At 31.5% G+C, this 24,599-nt stretch overlaps 1 protein-coding gene across 2 annotated transcripts in view; it reads left to right on the top strand.

Moving 5' to 3' along the window:
* Positions 1–8,317: 8,317 nt before the first annotated feature.
* The window catches only part of LOC142241480 (G-protein coupled receptor dmsr-1), a 286,137-nt gene continuing 269,855 nt past the window's right edge, over positions 8,318–24,599 (top strand). Inside the window, exon 1 of one of the 2 annotated variants that reach the window (XM_075313257.1) lies at positions 8,318–8,575. The gene's annotated coding sequence lies outside the window, so the exon portion shown is untranslated. Of the gene's footprint in view, positions 8,576–21,101; positions 21,610–24,599 lie in introns of those variants that run through there. The other variant, XM_075313258.1, reaches the window with a different exon arrangement.

Here is a 24,599-nt window from a genome sequence, read left to right as displayed (position 1 = left end):
AGGGTACATAAGATTCGGCCTGGCCGAACTTACGGCCGTATATACTTGTTATATAGTAGATTTTGCATAACATTTTATTTCTATAGAAATCTGTAGTAATCTTAGTTGGACGAATATTTTGCAAAATCTACCAAAACAGCAAGAATGCTACCTAACTACCAAAAAATAAACAATCTACCATTTTTGATAGAATTCTACCAACTGTGACAAGAGTGCATGCAAACCATTGCACCGCGGTGGCTCGAGCGTAAGGCCTTGTAAAAAATCATTCATAACAGGTTGGCTGTTAAGTTCCCGGTCTAACAAAGAAAACCAAATTTTTTGTCAAAATTCGTTTTTATTATTCAACATAGTCCCCTTCAAGAGCGATACAACGATTATAACGACCTTCCAATTTTTTGATACCATTTTGGTAGTACTCCTTCGGTTTTGCTTCAAAATAGGCCTCAGTTTCGGCGATCACCTCTTCATTGCAGCCAAATTTTTTCCCTGCGAGCATCCTTTTGACGTCTGAGAATAAGAAAAAGTCGCTGTGGGCCAGATCTGGAGAATACGGTGGGCGGGGAAGCAATTCGAAGCACAATTCATGAATTTTTGTTGTCTTGGTGGAACAACACTTTTTTCTTCTTCATATGGGCCCTTTTTGCCGCGATTTCGACCTTCAAACGCTCCAATAACGCCATATAATAATCACTGTTGATGGTTTTTCCCTTCTCAAGATAATCGATAAAAATTATTCCATGCGAATCCCAAGAAACAGAGGCCCTTACTTTGCCAGCGGACTTTTGAGTCTTTCCACGCTTCGGAGACGGTTCACCTGTCGGAGTGTAGTGATGGAGCCATGTTTCATCCATTGTCACATATCGACGGAAAAACTCGGGTGTATTACGAGTTAACAGCTGCAAACACCGCTCAGAATCATCAACACCTTGTTGTTTTTGGTCAAATGTGAGCTCGCGCGGCACCCATTTTGCACTGAGCTTCCGCAAATATTGATGAATGGTATGACCAACACGTTCCTTTGATGTCGTAAAGGCCTCTGCTATCTCGATCAACTTCATTTTACGGTCATTCAAAATCATTTTGTGGATTTTTTTGATGTTTTCGTCGGTAACCACCTCTTTCGGGCGTCCACTGCGTTCACCGTCCTCCGTGCTCATTTCACCACGCTTGAATTTTGCATACCAATCAATTATTGTTGATTTCCCTGGGGCAGAGTCTGGAAACTCATTATCAAACCAAGTTTTTGCTTCCAAACAAAATTAATATTTGACAAAAATGAAAACAAATAAAAATTTTGAGAAAATTTTCTATAGAAATAACATTAAAAAAATTTTTTTCTATAGAATTTTGACAAAGTTCTATATAAATAAAATGTTGACAAAATTTTCGATAGTAGTAAAATTTTTGACAAAATATTCGACAGAGAAAAATTTTGACAACATTTTCTATAGAAATAAAATTTTGAGAAATTTTTCTATAAAAATAAAATTTTTAAAATTTTTTTTATAGAAATAAAATTTGTTTTGTTTTGTTATTGTTGGTTTGTACTTCAATCATATTTGTTGTTTTAATCTCAGCTTAAAAACCATTGCGTTGACTAAACTACAAGAGTAGCTTAACCAACAGAGGAAAAGAATGTTTGTCAAATTTGTTTGGGCAAAGCCCTATAGACTGCAAGATGGTTGGATGGACGCACGTTTCGGAATTACCACATTCCTCATCAGCATCCTCTAAAGGGTTATACGGTCAAAATTTGGTCAATATAAACTTGACGTATTTCTTTCAATTTTGCATTTAAAAAACCTGAACACCCCTCATTTTGAAGGTGTGTGTGTGTAGAATGTTGCTCCTATTTTGATTTTGGAATTCACTCTTCAGTTGTCAAAATGCCGTCCAAGCAAGAAGAGCAGCGTATCAAAATTTTGCTCGCGCATCGCTAAAATCCGAGCTACTCGCACGCAATGCTGACAAAATCGCTAAAAGTTGCCAAATCAACCGTTACAAACGTGATTAAAGTGTTTGGGGAACGTTTGTCGACAGCCAGGAAGTATGGATCGGGGGGAAATCGAAAACCGGAAGCCGCTGAGACGACAAAGAGAGTTGCCGGTAGTTTCAAGCGAAACCCTAACCTCTCTCTCCGAGATGCCGCAAATAAGCTGGGTGTATCGTCTACAACCGTGCATCGAGCCAAAAAACGAGCCGGACTATCGACTTACAAGAAGGTAGTGACTCCAAATCGCGATGATAAACAAAATACGACGGCCAAAGCGCGATCTCGGAGGCTGTACACGACGATGCTGACGAAGCTTGACTGCGTGGTAATGGACGACGAAACCTACGTCAAAGCCGACTACAAGCAGCTTCCGCCACAGGAGTTTTATACGGCAAAAGGAAGGGGAAAGGTAGCAGATATTTTCAAGCACATGAAACTGTCAAAGTTCGCAAAGAAATATCTGGTTTGGCAAGCCATCTGTACCTGTGGCTTGAAAAGCAGCATTTTCATAGCTTCCGGGACTGTCAACCAAGAAATTTACGTGAAAGAGTGCTTGAGTAAACGTCTGCTGCCTTTCCTGAAGAAGCACGGTTGTTCCGTACTGTTTTGGCCGGATTTGGCATTTTGCCATTACGGTAAAAAGGCCATGGAGTGGTATGCCGCCAACAACGTGCAGGTGGTTCCCAAGGACAAGAACCCTCCAAACACGCCAGAGCTCCGCCCAATTGAGAAATACTGGGCTATTGTCAAGCGGAACCTAAAGAAGACCAAAAAAACTGCTAAGGACGAGCAGCAGTTCAAGGCAAACTGGCTTTCTGCGGCGAAGAAGGTGGACAAGTTGGCTGTACAAAATCTGATGGCAGGTGTCAAGCGTGAGGCCCCGCAATTCGGATTTGGAAAAGCGAAAGCCTAACTGAATATTTTTCCTGAATTTTATACTAATTGAACTTGAAAAAGAAATTTAATTTGATTTTTTAAATAAACGATTTCACCGATATACCCTTAATGTTGACAAAATTTTCTATAGAAATAAAATCTTGACAAAATTTTCTATAGAAATAAAATCTTGACAATATTTTCTATAGAAATAAAAGTTTAAGGAAATAAACTTTTGAAGAAATTTTCTATATAAAAAAATCTTGAAGAAATTTTCTATATATATAAAATTTTGAGGAAATTTTCTATAGAAACACAATTTTGACAAATTTTTCTATATAAATAAAATTTTGTCATATTTTCTATAGAAATTAATTTTTGACAAAATATAAAGAGGAATAAACTCTTAACGAAATTTTCTATTGAAATAATAAATGAGAGTTTTTTGTTTAATAGATTTATGGTAAAATGTTCTCCAAATTTTCGTAGATTGTTTTTGATTCGACTGGAAACCATGTTCAGGGGCCGGCCTTGAGTAATATTGCCAAAGACAGTATGTATCTATCTACTCACTGAATTTTAATACCCTGTTCCACAGAGTGGTTCAGGTTACAAAAAATGTGTAATTTGTTTTGGCCAGAAATTAACTTAAACATTAAATAGTTTTTTTTTATCAACCCTTATTTAATCATTTGTCAATTGAGTTTTTTATTATTTATTATATATGTAAATGCTTAGGGACTTGAACGGTTAAATTTGATAGATTGTCCCTCAGAGAAAATTTTCAAAATCTAACCCAAAATGCTTTCCATATTTGGGCGTATGCTAATATGAGATACAGTCACAATGTGACTGTTCATCCCATTTCATATGATTAAAAATTATCCTTGAAAAAAATATATATCATAAGTTTTTGGTTACATTTGGGTCAACAGCTAGGATGGGCATTGATAAAGATTGAAATGGGTACTGATTAAAATGAGGCATATGAGGAATCTATTGTGTACCTTTTTTTATGCGTAGGTTTTTTGATTATTGTCCTTTTTAAATGATTACGTTGGAAGGACGTATTTCAGTCTACGAGTGAATAAGGGAATTCTCCAATCTCTGAATTCCACGTTCGACTTGCGTCTGCACAGATAACTAAGAACTCAACCTTTGGTTCCTGTCGGTAGGGATATGTTGTCGATGTCCTTGAATAATCTGGCAGGGTTGACCATATACGGATTTGGCTGGTGAAGTCCCCTAGTGACATGCAAGGTTCCTGTTGTGCTGTAAACTGAACGGCATCCATAATGGTTATTAACAGCTGGAAAAGTCTCCAGAAGTCTGGGGAGGAGAAAGGTAATTTTGATAAAATTATCTATAGTAATAAAATTTAGAGACAATTTTCTATAGAGATAAAATTTTGACAAAATTATCTATAGTAATATAATTTAGAGAAAATTTTCTATAGAGACAAAATTTTGACAAAATAGAAATAAAATTTTGACGAAATTTTCTATAGAAATAAAATTTTGATAACATGTTCTATAAAAATAACATTTTGACAAAATTTTCTATTAAAAAAAAAAAAATTATCTATAGTAATAAAATTTTGAGAAAATTTTCGATAGAGATAAAATTTTGACAAAATTTTCTATAGAAATAAAATTTTTACAAAATTTTCTATAGAAATAAAACATTGGCAAAACTTTCTATAGAAATAAAATTTTGACAAAATTTTCTATAGAAATAAAATTTTGACAAAATTTTCTATAGAAATAAAATTTTGACATTTTCTATAGAAATAACATTTTGACAAAATTTTCTATAGAAATAACATTTTGACAAAATTTTCTATAAAAATAAAATTTTGACAAAATTATCTATAGTAATATAAAATTTTGACAAAATTATCTATAGTAATAAAATTTTGAGAAAATTTTCGATAGAGATAAAATTTTGACAAAATTTTCTATAGAAATAAAATTTTTACAAAATTTTCTATAGAAATAAAACATTGGCAAAACTTTCTATAGAAATAAAATTTTGACAAAATTTTCTATAGAAATAAAATTTTGACAAAATTTTCTATAGAAATAAAATTTTGACATTTTCTATAGAAATAACATTTTGACAAAATTTTCTATAGAAATAACATTTTGACAAAATTTTCTATAAAAATAAAATTTTGACAAAATTATCTATAGTAATATAATTTAGAGAAAATTTTCTATAGAGACAAAATTTTGACAAAATAGAAATAAAATTTTGACGAAATTTTCTATAGAAATAAAATTTTGACAACATGTTCTATAAAAATAACATTTTGACAAAATTTTCTATTAAAATAAAATTTTGACAAAATTATCTATAGTAATAAAATTTTGAGAAAATTTTCGATAGAGATAAAATTTTGACAAAATTTTCTATAGAAATAAAATTTTTACAAAATTTTCTATAGAAATAAAACATTGGCAAAACTTTCTATAGAAATAAAATTTTGACAAAATTTTCTATAGAAATAAAATTTTGACAAAATTTTCTATAGAAATAAAATTTTGACATTTTCTATAGAAATAACATTTTGACAAAATTTTCTATAGAAATAACATTTTGACAAAATTTTCTATAAAAATAAAATTTTGACAAAATTATCTATAGTAATAAAATTTTGAGAAAATTTTCTATAGAGATAAAATTTTGACAAAATTTTCTATAGAAATAAAATTTTGACGAAATTTTCTATAGAAATAAAATTTTGACGAAATTTTCTATAGATATAAAATTTGACAAAATTTTTTATAGAAATAAAATTTTGAGAAATTTTTTATAGAAACAAAATTTTGAGAAAATGTTCTATATAGATAAAATTTTGACAACATTTTCTATAGAAATAAAATTTTTACAAAATTTTCTATAGAAATAACATTTTGACAAAATTTTATATAAAAAGAAAATTTTGACAAAATTTTCTATAGAAATAAAATTTTGACAAAAATTTCTATAGAAATAACATTTTGACAAAATTTTCTATTAAAATAAAATTTTGAGAAAATTATCTATAGTAATAAAATTTTGAGAAAATTTTCTATAGAGATAAAATTTTGACAAAATTTTCTATAGAAATAAAATTTTGACAAAATTTTCTATAGAAATAAAATGTTGACAACATTTTCTATAGAAATAAAATGTTGACGTAATTTTCTATGGATTTAGCATTTTGACAAAATTTTGTATAGAACCAAAAATTTTACATAATTTTCTATAGAAATAAAATTTTGACATAATTTTGTATAGAACTAAAATTTTGACATAATTTCTATAGAAATAAAATTTTGACATAATTTTCTATAGAAATAAAATTTAGACAAAATTTTCTATAGAAATAAAATTTTGACGAAAATTTCTATAGAAATAAAATTTTGACAAAATTTTTATAGAAATAAAATTTTGAGAAAAATTTCTATAGAAATAAAATTTTGACAAAATTGTCTAAAGAAATAAAATGTTGACAACATTTTCTATAGAAATAACATTTTGAAAAAATTTTCTATAGAAATAAAATTTTGTATAGAACTAAAATTTTGACATAATTTTCTATAGAAATAAAATTTTGTTAAAATTATCTATAGAAATACAATTTTGAGAAAATTTTCTATAGAGAAAATTTTTTTACAAAATTTTCTATAGAAATAAAATTTTGACAAAATTTTCTATAGAAATAAAATTTTGACAAAATTTTCTATAGAAATAAAATTTTGCCAAAATTTTCTATAGAACTAAAATTTTGACATAATTTTCTATTGAAATAAAATACTGACGAAATTTTCTTTAGAAACAAAATGTTGGCAAAATTTTCTATAGAAATGAAATTTTGACAAAATTTTCTATTGAAATAAAATTTTGACAAAATTTTCTATTGAAATAAAATTTTGAGAAAATTTTCTATAGAAATAAAATTTTACAAAATTTTCTATAAAAATCAAATTTTCACAAAATTTCTGTAGAAATAAAATTTTACAACATTTTCTATAGAAATAAAATTTTGACAAAATTTTCTATAAAATAAAATTAGAAATATTTGTTTGGTTGATTTTTGGTAAGATTTTCTTCAAATACCGTAGATCTTTTTTGGCACGAGTAGTAACTGTGGTTATCACACATTGTTAAAGATCAAGCCATGCCGGCTTCTAATTTCACTCAAAAAAAGTGAACTCTCTATTTCACTAAAGCCAATTTAACTTTATTTTAGTTCATGGAATTATTATGTTTGGAGAAAGTTTCCTTTACTCTAATAATTTTTTGTGTACGTTAGTTAAATTAACTAAAACCGAGAAAAAATATACTTAAATGAAGCACAAAGATTAACTAAATTCGTGTCTTCAACAAAATAGTTCAGAATTTCTTTAAATTTGTAAATTTTACCAAAAATGCGTCCATCATGAACTTCGTATGTCACTAAGGACATTCTTGCAATTTTGAATTCCAAGTTTTTCCTTCAAACTACAAAATTTTCTATAACAAGTGAAAAAACTTAGTTTGTCTAATAAATTTTCCTGAATTTGTCGAAAAATATTTACTTATTTTTATGACATCGGCGAGATGCCAACGTTTGTAATACTGTTTAGTTAAAATTTTCTACAAATATTCAAAATTTCCTAAAATTAACCGAAAGTTTTCTTCCTGGTGGGTTCACTGTTTTTTCAGTGTTCCTCCTCTAGAGCCACCAAAATGTAAAAATTATTAAAAATTGTGTTGAGTGAAAAAGTCCTTACATAGTGCCTCTACGTCCTTACGAGACGCTAAATATTGAAAAAAATACATGTAGGGAATTACCCCTACTTCTGGCAACATTGGATGAGAGCTTCTTCTCCGAGGAAGCAGCCTTCTTCCAACAAGATTCTTCAATATTTCGCAATTATTTTGAATTGCTTCATCAGGAGTAGATAACTAGAGTAGTATCACTACGTTCGTCTGTTACATTTATTGCTTGAATAATTATTTTCTATTGAATAAAAGAAAGATCGAATAAAATCTAAAAAATTTCTTGTTTTTAGTAAAATCTAACCACTGTGCCTTCTTCCCAATCGATTTTCTTTTGCATAAGTTTTAAAGTTTTTACAACATCTTTACGATAAACAAATAAAAAATCATTAATGGTTTTTTTCACTTGAGGATTCACTTTTCAAAATATAAACAAACTTGTACTACACATGGACCTGTTGACCGGTGATGGTATGCCAATAGCACGTGCTCCGTGTTGTTATACACTTTGCTTTTATTTACAAAAAGCGCATGCTCTCTATTTCGATTTGAAAATTTCTCCATTCCAATAACGTCGAAATGCGTTATTGCGCTCAAAACAACACCATATGGTTGGGATTAAGACGATAATTGGCAGCATCAAACGTAATCGTTTGCCATTATTAGTCCCAGTTACGTTTTGGCCATAAACAGACGTATTGAATTTGGCTTATGCGGAAAATTACTAACGGTCTTTGGGTAAAGAACTCAGAAGATGAATTTTTGGGAAATAGTTTACTCTCGCGTTGAAAATATCTAAGAAGACGTAACATGCCGTGAAAAGGTTACAAAATAAAAGTGAATAGAAATGAATAAAACAAAAATAAAAAATTAAATATAAAAAATTAGAAAACGACATATTTGTAATAAATAATTACATTCATTAATTACGTTTGAAAAAGTTTAAAAATAAAAGTGAGTTTATTAGAAATAAATACACAACACTTAAAAAATAAAATATGTTTAAATAAATATGTACATATCCTTAAGTTGGAAAGGTGTAAAAATATAAAAAATTAAAATAAACCTAAAAATTAGAAAACGAAATATTTTTTTTAATATAATTACTCTCATTGAGTGGTAATTAAAAGTGAATTTATTATAAATAAATAAAAAATATTACAATATGAATTTATTATAAATAACAAGAAAAAATTAAAAAAAAAACACACACACACAGATGTAGAAAATATAAAATGTCTTTAAAAAATAATTAAACTTCATTAAAAATTAGAAAACGAAATCTTTTTTTTTTAATATAATTACTTTCATTCATTGAGAATTAAAAGTGAATTTATTATAAATAAATAAAAATAGTATAATATGAATTTATTATAAATAATTAAAAAATAACAAGAAAAATTAAAAAAACACACACACAGAGATGTAGAAAATATAAAATGTCTTTAAAAAAATTAAACTTCATTAGGTTGGAAAAAGTTTAAAATTAAAAGTGATATATTAAAAAAAAAAAACTAAAATTAGCAAATACAATATTTTTTTTTTATAAATAATTACATTTCATTAATTAAGTTGGAAAAAGTTTAACATTAAATGTGAATTTTTAAAACAAAAAATAATAAAAAAATTTAAAATACTTTTTATAAATAATTAAATTTTATTGAGTTGAATACGGTTTAAAATTGGAAGTGAATTTATTATAATTAGTTAAAAAAAAATAACAAAAAAAAATAGAAAATAGTTTTTTTAAATAAATAATTACATTTCATTATGTTGGAAAAAGTTTAAGATTATTAGTGAATTTATTATAAATACCCTAAAAATTGTAAAAAAAAATAATTTAATACAAATAATTAAAAAAAAAATAATAATAATAATAGAATATTATATTAAGGGTACGCAATAAGAAACAATACGAACTTATATTCTTAAATACATACCACCATCAAATATAACACTTTCGTTCGAAAACTCTTCGTCGTACACTAAAAAAAAATATTGACTTAATATGAAACATTACTAGAACTTAAATTTACAAACTATTAAGCAAAAATTTATAACTAAAAGAAAGTTCATAATTTTTGCTTTAATAATTTTATTCTTTCAATTAAGAAAATGAATCTTTGAAATGTGCGTCCTTCCGTTAATGTCGTATGTCTTTGATGTAAGGCAAATTTTCCTTAAAGTAAAAAAAAAAACAACATTATTGATTTAACCAAATAATCTTTAAATTAACTGAGATATTGTATCTTTAGTTTAAAGATAAAAAATTAATACTAGGCTGGGCTATTCCAGCTTCATGCAATTTATGGTGAAAATACTTGTAGATTTTTAGTTTCAGATAAATCGGATGAAAATGTCAGTGTCTTGAGGACCAAGAAGTCAAATCGAGTGAGCGGCCCATATGGGGGGTGTACCCAAACATGGTCCGTAAAACACCACACTGAAAAACATATTGTCGTGAGGTCAAAGAGTTCATGTCTCTCAAATACGAATGCAAATTTTGCTTAGAAGACGCATTTTTATACCCTCCATCATAGGACGGAGGTATATTAACTTTGTCATTCCGTTTGTAACACATCGAAATATTCCTCTAAGACCCCATAAAGTATATATATTCTGGGTCGTGGTGAAATTCTGAGTCGATCTAAGCATGTCCGTCCGTCCGTCTGTTGAAATCACGCTAACTTCCGAACGAAACAAACTATCGACTTGAAACTTGGCACAAGTAGTTGTTATCGATGTAGGTCGGTTGGTATTGAAAATGGGCCATATCGGTCCACTTTTACGTATAGCCCCCATATAAAGGGACCCTCAGATTTGGCTTGTGGAGCCTCTAACAGAAGCATATTTCATCCGATCCGGCTGAAATTTGGTATATGGTGTTTGTATATGGTCTCTAACAACCATGCAAAAATTGGTCCACATCGGTCCATAATTATATATAGGCCCCAAATAAACCGATCTCCAGATTTGGCTTACGGAGCCTAAAAGAGAAGCAAATTTCATCCGATCCGGCTGAAATTTGGTACATGGTGTTGGTATATGGTCTCTAACAATCATGCAAAAATTGGTCCACATCGGTCCATAATTATATATAGCCCCCATATAAACCGATCCCCAGATTTGGCTTGCAGAGCCTCAAAGAGAAGAAAATTTCATCCGATCCGGCTGAAATTTGGTACATGATGTTGGTATATGGTATCTAACAACCATGCAAAAATTGGTCCATATCGGTCCTTAATTATATATAGCCCCCATATAAACCGATCCCAGATTTTGTCCGTCCGTCTGTTGAAATCACGCTAACTTCCGAACGAAACAAGCTATCGACTTGAAACTTGGCACAAGTAGTTGTTATCGATGTAGGTCGGTTGGTATTGAAAATGGGCCATATCGGTCCACTTTTACGTATAGCCCCCATATAAAGGGACCCTCAGATTTGGCTTGTGGAGCCTCAAACAGAAGCATATTTCATCCGATCCGGCTGAAATTTGGTATATGGTGTTGGTATATGGTCTCTAACAACCACGCAAAAATTGGTCCACATCGGTCCATAATTATATATAGGCCCCAAATAAACCGATCTCCAGATTTGGCTTACGGAGCCTAAAAGAGAAGCATATTTCATCCGATCCGGCTGAAATTTGGTACATGGTGTTGGTATATGGTCTCTAACAATCATGCGAAAATTGGCCCACATCGGTCCATAATTATATATAGCCCCCATATAAACCTATCCCCAGATTTGGTTTGCGGAGTCTCAAAGAGAAACAAATTTCATCCGATCCGGCTGAAATTTGGTACATGATGTTGGTATATGGTCTCTAACAACCATGCAAAAATTGGTCCACATCTGTCCATAATTATATATAGACCCCATATAAAACGTTCTCCAGATTTGACCTCCGGAGCCTCTTGGAGGAGCAAAATTCACCCGATCCGGTTCAAATTAGGAACGTGGTGTTAGTATATGGTCGCTAACAACCATACCAAAATTGGTCCAATCACACAAAAATTGGTCCATATCGGTTCATAATCATGGTTGCCACTAGAGCCAAAAATAATCTACCAAAATTTTATTTCTATAGAAAATTTTGTCAAAATTTTATTTCTAGAGAAAATTTTGTTAAAATTTTATTCGGTTCATAATAAAATTTTCATCATTGTCAAAATTTTATTTCTATAGAAAATTTTGTTCAAATTTTATTTCTGTAGAAATATTTGTCAAAATTTTCTTTCTATAGAAAACTTTGTCAAAATTTTTATTTCTATAGAAAATTTTGTGAAAATTTTATTTCTATAGAAAATTTTGTTAAAATTGTATTTCTGTAGAAAATTTTGTCAAAATTGTATGTCTACTTTGTCAAACTGAATTATATACGTATTGGATCGATCTTTTTTGATTTAATATATACCACGTATGGACTTACATACAATTTAGAAGATGGTGTTAGGAGGTTTTAAGATACCTTGCCATCGGCAAGCGTTACCGCAACTTAAGTAATTCGATGGCAGTGTTTAGAAGAAGTTTCTACGCAATCCATGATGGAGGGTACAAAAGCTTCGGCCTGGCCGAACTTACGGCCGTATATACTTGTTTTAATATAAGGCTTTTTATACCCACCACCATAGAATGGTGACGGGGGTATAATAAGTTTGTCATTCCGTTTGTAACACATCGAAATATCGATTTCCGACTATATAAAGTATATATATTCTTGATCAGGGAGAAATTCTAAGACGATATAAGCATGTCCGTCTGTCTGTCTGTTGTAATCACGCTACAGCCTTCAATAATGGCGATATCGTCCCCAAATTTGGCACAGATTAGTTTTTTGTTTGCAGGCAGGTCAAGTTCGAAGATGGGCTATATCGGTCCAAGTTTTGATATAGTCCCCATATAAACCGACCTCCCGATTTGGGGTCTTGGGCCTATAAAAACCGTAGTTTTTATCAGATTTGCATGAAATTGGAAATCCAGAGGTATTTTTGGGCCATAAAGAGGTGTGTCGAAAATGGTCTGTATCGGTCCATGTTTTGGTATAGCCCCCATATAGACCGATCTCCCGATTTTGCTTCTTAGGCGTCTAGAAACAGTATTTTCTGTCCGATTTGTCTGAAATTGAACATCTAGAGGTATTTTAGGACCATAAGGAGGTGTGTCGAAAATGGTCCGTATCGGTTCATGTTTTGATATAGCCCCCATATAGACCGATCTCCCGATTTTGCTTCTTGGGCGTCTAGAAACTATATTTACCATCCGATTTGTATGAAATTGAAAATCTAGAGGTATTTTGGGACCATAAAGAGGTGAGTCGAAAATGGTCCGTATCGGTCCATGTTTTGATATAGCCCCCATATAAACCAACCTCCCGATTTGGAGTCTTGGGCCTATAAAAACCGTAGTTTTTATCCAATTTACCTGAAATTGGAAATATAGAGGTATTTGAGGACCATAAAAAGGTGTGCCGAAAATGGTGCCCTTCGGTCCATGTTTTGGTATACCCCCCATATAGACCGATATACAGATTTTGCTTCTAGGGCTTCTAGAAACTATATTTACAATGCGATTTGCCTGAAATTGGAAATCTAGAGGTATTTCAGGATCATAAAAAGGTGTGCCGAAAATGGTGCTCATCGGTCCATGTTTGGTATAGGCCCCATAGAGACTGATCTCCCGATTTTGCTTATTGGGCTTCTAAAAACTATATTTTCTATCCGATTTTCCTGAAATTGAAAATCTAGAGTTCTTTTGGGACCATAAAAAGGTGTGCCGAAAATGGTGCCCATCGGTCCATTTTTTGGTATAGCCCCCATATAGACTGATCTCTCGATTTTTACTTCTTGGGCGTCTAGAGACTATGTTTTCTAGCCGATTTGTTTGAAATTCTGGAGGTATTTTAAGATCACAAATATGTGATTAGCAAATGGTACCTATAGGTCCATGTTTTGGCCTCCATATACACCGATCTCCCGATCTCTAGAGGTATTTTTAGACCACAAATAAGTGTGCCAAAATTGAGGTATATCGGTCCATTTTTTGGTATAACCCCCATATAGACTGATCTCTCGATTTTTACTTCTTGGGCGTCTAGAGACTATGTTTTCTAGCCAATTTGTTGGAAATTCTGGAGGTATTTTAAGATCACAAATATGTGAGTAGCAAATGGTACCTATCGGTCCATGTTTTGGCCTCCATATACACCGATCTCCCGGCTTTATTTCTTGGGCTTCTAGAATCCGTAGTTTTTATCCGATTTGCTGGAAATTAGTAATCTATAATGAAATTTTAGACAAACGAAATTTCCTTTTCTTATAAAGTATTTTCGTTTATTCAACTCTAAACTTCTCTAAAATAGCAGGCGCACTGATCATGAAAATTACTTCAAACTGAAAGTAAAATTTCCAGATTTTACTCATCGTATTTATTTAAATAATGGCGGAAAAAGTCTACAGATTTAAGATTTCAAATCAAGGCGTAATTTAATCATATACACGATATGTTTATAATTTCTCTAAAACTCAAACAAAATTGGTTCTCATAAATCTAGAATCTTATCTGGTCTTCATAGGTAGAATCTTTAATATTTGTCTTCGGGAGCTGACTGCCTTCGGAGAAGATTTGTCATCAAACCCCCTACAATTCTATATATTATCAAGTAACCCAATACGACGAAGAGTTTTCAAAGTAAACTATCATATTTGATTCATGGTGGTGGGTATTTAAAATTCGGCCCGGCCGAATTTACTGCTTTATATACTTGTTTCCTTGTCCAAAAGTAGATAAACATTTCAATGAAGTCGTATTGTCCTTATAATTAAGTGATTTCACTTATAAATGGGTATTATAACATGAAAAAAATTTTTGGGCTAAGGTCAACTTGATTTTAATAATTTAGAAAAATTCTTTAAAATTAATGAAATTATATTTAAATTTGTTGTCTTTTTGCATCTTGACTACAAAGCAAAAAATTGTTCAAAAAATAAAATTCAAAAATTGTTTTTAAACACTTTATTTTAAAGACATTTTTTACTTGAAACATACCATAATTTCTACTGGAAGTCGAGTCTGAATTTGGAAAATAAACTTGTCGTTACTCGTTTTTAAAGGTCTTTGATAGCATATGAAGAAAAAAAAAGCTGAAAAAAATAAAAATTAAAATTTGCTTCCTAGAAGCAAGTACAAAAAACCCAAATTTAAAAGAGAATTGTGTCTTAAAAGTATCCTTACTTGAATTCTCCGCTTCTTTGGCTCGCAATCAATACCAAAATTTTTAAAGTAAAGACAAAGTTTGTGGAACCAGACATGCGTTTTTTAGTGCATATTTGATACAGATAAAATACTTAAAAATTTTGAATTTCAAGCAAATCGGATAAAAACTGAGATATTCGGGAGATTGGTCTATATGGGGACTCCTATTTATGAACCTTATATCTCTAAAGTTCGATTTTCAGGAAAATTAGATAAAAATTGTGGTGTTTCCATGATCAAAGCTCCAAATCGGAGTGTCGGTTAGGTTAGATTAGGTTATGTGGCAGCCCGATGTATCAGGCTCACTTAGACTATTCAGTCCATTGTGATACCACAGTGGTTAACTTCTCTCTTATCACTGAGTGCTGCCCGATTCCATGTTAACCTTGTGTATGCAAGGCAGGCATGCTAACCATTGCACCACGGTGGCTCCGGTTTGTATGGGGGCTATATCAAAACCAGAACCGATATAGCTACTTTCGAACTAGACCCGCTTAAAGAGTAAAAATGAATCTGTGGCAAAATTCCGCACGATTGAATCATTATTGATGACTGTAGCGTGATAACAACAATCATACAGACGGACATAGTTATATCTTTTTGGAATTTCTACCTTAGAAGTCGAATTTAGAGACTGTTTATAATGAAACATAGACCGATGCAATTGACAATTTTTCTACAGTATGTCACGGTTGCCACAGTTAGTAGAATGCTACCAAAACTGGTAGGTTTTTTACTGTTTGGTAGATTGTTAGAATTCTTTATGTTTTGGTAGATTTTGCAAAATATTCCTCTCCAACTAAGACCTACAACATTTTCTATGAAAATAAATTTTGGCAAAAATTTCTATAATATTTTTATTCATTTTGACAAATTTTCTATACAAATAAAATTTTGACAACATTTTCTATACAAATAAAATCTTGACAAAATTTTCTATAAAATAAAAATCTTACAAAATTTTCTATATGTTAAAAAAAAATTTTTTATCTAATTACCCTTTGAAAAGATTTCTGTAGAAAAGAAAATTTTCTAAAGAAATAAAATTTTAACGAAATTTTATATAAAAAGAAATTAGTAAATTTTCTATGAAGTCAATTTAAGTTGAAATTTTGTTTCTATAAACAATTTTGGCAAAACTTTATTTCTATGAACAATTTTGCCATAATTTTATTTCCATAGAAAATTTTGCAAAAATTTTACTTCTGGGCTTTGCCCAAATAAATTTGATAATTATTATTTTCCTCTATTGGTTAAGCTACACATGTAGTTTAGTCAATGCATGGTTTTAAGCTGAAATCAAAAACAACAATAATGATTGAAGAATAAACCAACAATAACAAAACAAAACGAAATTCGGCTAAAATTTTATTTCTATAGGAAATTTTGTCAAAATTTTGTTTCTATGTCAAAATTTTATTTCTATGGAAAATTTGGTAAAAAAATCATTTCTATAGAATTTTTTTTTAAATTTTATTTCTATAGAAAAATTTCTCAAAAATTGTATTTCTATAGAAAATTTTCTCAAAATTTTATTTCTACAGAAAATTTTTTCAGTGTATATAAATATTTTGGGTCTTAATTTCATTTCCTCTTTAAGGCTTTAATTCATTGTGTACTTTATTTCAGGGAGCCTAAAACACTTACATAAATATTAAAATAATAAAAAATAATATAAATAATAAAAAAAAAATTTTGAAAGAAACAATTAAAAAATTATAAAAATTTAAATCTGAAGCAATTTTAAGGAAACTTCGCAAAAGTTTATTTATGATATATCGCTCGATATATATTTATTAGAAGTTTAGGAAAATTAGAGTCATTTTTACAACTTTCGACTAAGCAGTGGCGATTTAACAAGGAAAATGTTGGTATTTTGACCATTTTTGTCGAAATCAGAAAAACATATATATGGGAGCTATATCTAAATCTGAACCGATTTCAATCAAATTTGGCACACATGACTATATTACTAATTGTACTCCTAGTGCAAAATTTCAACCAAATTGGGCCAAAATTCTGGCTTCTGGGGCCATATAAGTCCATATCGGGCGAAAAATATATATGGAAGCTATATCTAAATCTGAATCGATTTCAATAAAATTTGGCACACATGACTATACTACCAATTGTACTCCTTGTGCAAAATTTCAAGCTAATCGGGATAAAACTCTGGCTTCTGGGATCATATAAGTGCATATCGGGCGAAAGATATATATGTGAGCTATATCTAAATCTGAATCGATTTCAACCAAATTTAGCACGCATAGCTACAATGCTAAATCTACTTCCTGTGCAAAATTTCAACCAAATTGGGCCAAAACTCTGGCTTTTAGGACCATATTAGTCCATATCGGGCGAAAGATATATATGGGAGCTATATCTAAATCTGAACCGATTTCAATAAAATTTTGCAACCTTGACTATACTACCAATTGTACTCCTAGTGCAAAAATTCAACCAAATTCGGCCAAAAATCTGGCTTCTGGGGCCATATAAGTCCATATCGGGCGAAAGATATATATGGGAGGTATATCTAAATCTGAACCGATTTCAATCAAATTTTGCACACTTGACTATACGACTAAGTGTTATGTTTGTACAAAATTGCAAGCAAATCGGTATAAAACTCTGGCTGCTGGGTCCTTATTAATGCAAATCGGGCGAAAGATATACATGGGAGCTATATCGAAATGTGAACCGATATCTTCCAAAATCAATAGGGTTCTATTCTGACCCAAATTAGGAACATGTGCCAAATTTGAAGGCGATTGGACTTAAATTGCGACCTAGACTTTGATCACAAAAATGTGTTCACAGACAGACGGACGGACGGACGGACGGACAGACGGGCATGGTTATATCGACTCAGGGACCCACCCTGAACATTATTGCCAAAGACTCCATGTGTCTATCTCGTCTCCTTCTGGGTGTTGCAAACATATGCACTAACTTATAATACCCAGTTCCACAGTGTGGCGCAGGGTATAAAAAAACAAATTAGTATATTATATATATTAAAAAAAATAATTTCATAATAAACAAATTAATGAAAATAAACAAGTATATTCGGCCGTAAGTTCGGCCAGGCCGAAACTTACGTATCTTCCTCCATGGATTGCGTAGAAACATATTCTAAAGGCTTTCATCCACAATCGAATTACTTGGGTTGCGGTAACACTGGCCGATGGCAAGATATCTTAAAATCCATCTTCTAAATTGTAAGTTAGTCCACTCGTGGTATATATTAAATTAAAAAACAACCGACTTAATACATATATAAATCAGTTTGACAAAATTTTCTATAGAAATAAAATATTGACAAAATTTTCTATAGAAATAAAATTTTGACAAAATTTTCTATAGAAATAAAACTTCAACAATATTTTTTATAGTAATAACATTTTGATAAAATTTTCTATAGAATAAAATTTTGAAAAAATTTTTAATTGCAATAAACTTTTGACAAAATTTTTTTATAGAAATAGAATTTTTAACAATATTTTGACAAAATTTTCTATAAAAATAAAATTTTGTCAAAACTTTCCATAGAAATAAAATTTTGACAAAATTTTCTCTAAAAATAAAATTTTTACAAAACTTTCTATAGAAATAAAATTTTGACAAAATTTTCTATAGAAATAAAATTTTGAAAAACTTTTCTAAGAAATAAAATTTTTACAAAATTGTCTATAGAAATAAAATTTTGACAAAATTTTCTACAGTAATAAAATTTTGATAGATTATTTGTGGCTCCAGTGGCAACCATGATTATGGGCCGCTATGGACCAATTTGTGTGTGATTGGAGATCGGCTATGTATAACTATGTTATAGACCGATATGGACCAATGAAAACATGGTTATTAGAGACCATATACTAACACCACGTTTCAAAGTTCAACTGGATCGGATGAATTTTGCTCCTCCATGAGGCTCCGGAGGTCAAATCTGGGGATCGGTTATGGGGGCTATACGTAAAAGTGGCCCAATATGGCCCATTTGCAATACCATCCGACCTACTTCAATAACAACTACTTATGTCAAGTTTCAAGTCGATAGCTTGTTTCGTTCGGAAGTTAGCGTGATTTCAACAGACGCACGGACGGACGGATGTGTTATAAATGGAATGACAAAGTTAAGTAAAAACTAATATATGTTATATAATTGAATTTTAATGAATATTTAAAGCGACTAAACCACAACAATCCAATCCTTTAAAGCGTTTTAGTTTTATTATGCTTTTTTTTTTTAATATATTTGTAAAAGATTAGTGTTTATTTGTGTAGAAAAAAAAAATCATAATAAATTAAATAAATCCAAATAAAAATCTATTATATGTCATATAATTGAAGTTTTATGAATATTTAAAGCGAATAAACCATGCTAATCGTATTATCCTCTAAAGTGTTTGTTTTATTTTATGTTTTGTTTTTATACCCTCCACCATAGGATGGGGGGTATATTAATTTTGTCATTCCGTTTGGAACACATCGAAATATTGCTCTAAGACCCCATAAAGTATATATATTCTGGGTCGTGGTGAAATTCTGAGTCGATCTGAGCATGTCCGTCCGTCCGTCCGTCCGTCTGTTGAAATCACGCTAACTTCCGAACGAAACAAGCTATCGACTTGAAACTTGGCACAAGTAGTTGCTATTGATGTAGGTCGGATGGCATTGCAAATGGGCCATTGGTCCACTTTTACGTATAGCCCCCATATAAACGGACCCCCAAATTTGGCTTGCGAGGCCTCTAAGAAAAGCAAATTTCATCCGATCCGGCTGAAATTTGGTACATGGTGTCAGTATACGGTCTCTAACAACCATGCCAAAATTGATCCACATCGGTTCATAATTATATATAGCCCCCATATAAACCGATCCCCCGATTTGGCTTGCGAGGCCTCTAAGAGAAGCAAATTTCATCCGATCCGGCTAAAATTTGGTACATGGTGTTAGTATATAGTCTCTAACAAACATGCAAAAATTGGTTGACATCGGTCCATAATTATATATAGCCCCCATATAAATCGATCCCCCGATTTGGCTTGCAAGGCCCTAAGAGAAGCAAATTTCATACGATCCGGCTGAAATTTGGTACATAGTGTTAGTATATGGTCTCTAACAACCACGCAAAAATTTGTCCACATCGGTCCATAATTATATATCGCCCCCATATAAACCGACCCCCAGATTTGACGTCCAGAGCCCCTTGGAAGAGGAAAATTCTTTCCATTCGGTTGAAATTTGATACGTGATGTTAGTATATGGTATCCAACAACCATGCAGGAATTGGTTCCTATCAGCCCATAATTATATATAGCTCCCATATAAACCGATCCCCAGATTTGACCTCCGGTGCCTTTAGGAGAAGCAAAATTCATCCGATCTGCTTGAAATTTGGTACGTGGTGATCGTATATGATATTTAACAACCATGCCAAAAGTGGTCCATATCAGTCCATAATCATATATTGCCCCATATAAACCGATCCCGAGATTTGGTTTTGGAGCCTCTTGGAGGAGCAAATTTCATCCGAGTCAGTTGAAATTTGGTACATTGTGCTAGTATATGGTCGTTAACAACCATGCCATATCGGTCTATAGTTATATATATCCCTCAGATAAAGCGATTTCCAATCACACAAAAATTGGTCCATATCAAGTTCATAATTGTATATAGTCCCCATATAAGCGACCCCCATATTTCCATTCTGGCTCTCTACGTACCGTGCAAAAAGTCCATATCGATTCGTAATTATTTGTAGACTTAACTATACATAACTTTTTTGTCTAATATATACCACGTAGGGACTAACTCACAATTTAGAAAACGATGTTAAGAAGTTTTAAGATAACACAACCCAATTAATTCGATTGTGGATGACAGTCTTTCGTACAAGTTTCTACGCAATCCATGGTTGAGGGTACATACGATTCGGCCTGGCCGAACTTACGGCCGTATACACTTGTTTTTTTTTTTCGTTAGCAAAACAAAAAAAACGATGTAAGGAAATATTTGTGTAAAAAAAAATTTAAATCCATAATATTTAAAAATTTAAAGCCATGATAATCGAATTATCCGAATGGAAGTGTATGTTTCAATTTTTTTTTTTTGTAATATTTGTAAGTGTTTATTTTTGGCCAACAAAACAACAACAGCAACAATTTAAGATAATATTTAAACAAGTGCATATTTCAAAATATCACATAGTGTTCATATATAGCTATTAATTGTATATATGAGTTTGTGTGTGTGCGAGAATGTTGGTGATTGTGTTTTTATACCTATAAGGTAGTGATTATTCCAGTGTTCATCGATAAGAAAAACAAATAACAATAAGCAAATATTGTACATTTTGGCTATTATCTCGCAAAAAAAAATCTACTGAAAGCAAGAAGGCAATTTTTCCCAAAATCAACATCCCCATAGAATTGTTTAAAAATATAGTTGCGCAAATATAAGTGTTTGGGTGTATGTGTGTACTTTTTTTAAATAAACAATATGTCTTAATGTAAATAAATAAATATATAAAATAAAAAGCAAAAAACAAAAAAAAAAATAAATAAATACTGAAAATATTCAAATGCAAATGGCTTCTCGAAATATTTCGCAAACACATTCCTCATAATTACAACCGCAATGCTATTTCCTGAACTATTCGACAACGCTGTACAAAGTTTTTACAAAAACCACTCATCCACTAAAATTGTTATGAACTTTTGCGGAAAATGTAAGTGTTCCAGAAAACTCTACAAAAAAAAAGAAAACTTATTCGTATGATTAAAATTTCCAATGTTGTATTGCAATATGAAATGCAGAACTTGGAATGCAAAGAGGGCAGGGGAAAAAGGATATTGGTTTGGTCCATCATCATCATCATCATCATCATGGTAGCAAAATATTCACAAATATACAACATGCATCACCATCACTCTAGAATAGAAGCAGAATAAATTCATTGGCATTCGCAAAATTCAAAAGGGTGCGCTCTTGTATAAATTATGAAAATTCTATTTAAAGTCATGAAAATTTTATCACAAGTTAAACTAGAAGGTGATTTAATATCCCAGTGATGGAGGTCTATGTTCCTTTTTCATTCGGAAGTGGTGTAAAATCGGATTAAAAGCAAAGAATTTTACATCAGCTTGTCATAGGACGAAAGTGGCAAATTTTCAACTTTTCACTTTTGTGCCATTTTTTAGCACCACTAAATTCCATATTTATACCCTGCTCCACACTGTGGAACAGGGTATTAAAAGTTAGTGTATATGTTTGCAGAAGGAGACGAGATAGACAAATGGTGTCTTTGGCAATAACGCTCAGGGTGGGTCCCTGAGTTGATCTAACCATGTCCGTCTGTCTGTGAACACATTTTTGTGACCAAAGTCTAGGACGCAGTTTTAGTCCAATCGACTTCAAATTTGGCACAGGTTTCTGTTTTGGGTCAGAATAGAACCCTATTGATTTTGGAAGAAATCGGTTCAGATTTAGATATAGCTCCCATATATAACTTTCGGCCGATATGCACTTATATGGATCCAGAAGCCAGAGTTTTGCCCCAATTTGGATATAGCTCCCATATATACACGCAGAGAAGAAACATGATTGTCACAATCATATTCGAAGAGCAAAATAATATGATAGGAGCTATTTTTGCGGCGATCATGTAACATTTTAACCTGCAACCATGTTGGCTCAGTGAACATGGTTCCAAGAAAAATGTAATTGTCCTTATCTAAAATGTTATTATATTGATAAAAAGAATCTTGTTTGAATGAAAAGACAATGGTCACGATTTAAAATGTTATGGTATTCATTAAAAATGCTTTTCTCCTAGTTAAAAGAACATGGCCACAACATAAAATGTTTTGATCTTTATGAAAAAAACTTTTTTCATCGTCGAAAAAAGGACGTCACTTGAGAAAAAGAAAACACAAAATTAACTTTATTTATTTGTTTTTATTTATTTATAAACCAATTCATTGTTTATTTGTATTTATAATGCCGTACAAGCAAACATCATATAGTTTTACACACTCTATTTTGGTTCAATTTCAACAATAAGTAATTATTCCATATTTACATCGTGTCCATCAAATGTACAAACGCAGACATCATGTAACTGCAAATAAAAATAAATGATACCATATAGCAAAATGCAGAACAGAAAACAGGTACATTTTTATACCCTCCATCATAGGATGGGGGTATATTAACTTTGTCATTCCGTTTGTAACACATCGAAATATTGCTCTAAGACCCCATAAAGTATATATATTCTGGGTCGTGGTGAAATTCTGAGTCGATCTAAGCATGTCCGTCCGTCCGTCCGTCTGTTGAAATCACGCTAACTGCCGAACGAAACAAGCTATCGGCTTGAAACTTGGCACAAGTAGTTGTTATCGATGTAGGTCGGATGGTATTGAAAATGGGCCATATCGGTCCACTTTTACGTATAGCCCCCATATAAAGGGACCCTCATATTTGGCTTGTGGAGCCTCTAACAGAAGCATATTTCATCCGATCCGGCTGAAATTTGGTATATAGTATTGGTATATGGTCTCTAACAACCATGCAAAAATTGGTCCACATCGGTCCATAATTATATATAGCCCCCATATAAACCGATCTCCAGATTTGGCTTGCGGAGCCTAAAAGAGAAGCAAATTTCATCCGATCCGGCTGAAATTTGGTACATGGTGTTGGTATATGGTCCCTAACAACCATGCAAAAATTGGTTCACATCGGTCCATAATTATATATAGCCCCCATATAAACCGATCCCCAGATTTGGCTCGCGGAGCCTCAAAGAGAAGAAAATTTCATCCGATCCGGCTGAAATTTGGTACATGGTGTTGGTATATGGTCTCTAACAACCATGCAAAAATTGGTCCATATCGGTCCTTAATTATATATAGCCCCCATATAAACCGATCCCCAGATTTGGCTTGTGGAGCCTCTAAGAGAAGCATATTTCATCCGAACCGCCTGAAATTTGGTACATGATATTGGTATATGCACTGTTAGAAAAATATGTTTTTCATATGTTCCGATATAAACAAAATGTGTTTCGGGCACGATTTTAAACCACAATATATTTAAGTGCGAACATGTAATGTTCCTAAACTAACACTAAATGTTTGGGACATCTATGTTAATATGTTAGAATATATTATGTTTGGGGCATAAATGTTTCATAAAAATCATATGTGTGAATGCAAACATATATAAATTTACAAATTTCGACTAAACATACATATGTTGTGATATTTTATCCAAAGCGACAGAGAGAGTATAGAGAGAAATAGAGATGGAAACCGGGAGAGTTGACGAAAGATATCAATATAACACAGCAAAAGAGTCAAAAGAGAACAATTTCTGTGAAACCGCTTGTATGTTGTTTCGGAAAACTGTTTTATGATAAGGCCAAAAATTTGATATGCTTAAGTCTAAATATTATTTAATTTGAATAAAGAGAATGGACATTCCGAACCAAGAGAATAGACATTTGAAAAACAAACAGCATACATTTTCGCCTTGAGAGCGGCATTTTATGTATGTGTGGACATGTGTTTTGTTTATCATTTTGGCATTATGGGCACAATTTTTTTCTTGGTTCGTTAAAAGAAATCAGTGGTCTTCATAAAAATAACAAAAAGGGCACTATACTCTTTTTAGAGTTGGGACAGTAAAATAAAATAAGGAGGAAATAGTGAAAAA

Source organism: Haematobia irritans, chromosome 5 (genome assembly GCF_050003625.1).
Source record: "Haematobia irritans isolate KBUSLIRL chromosome 5, ASM5000362v1, whole genome shotgun sequence".
NCBI lineage: Eukaryota > Metazoa > Arthropoda > Insecta > Diptera > Muscidae > Haematobia > Haematobia irritans.
Note: the sequence above shows the minus strand (reverse complement) of the source record. Positions and strands in the feature narration are given on the sequence as shown.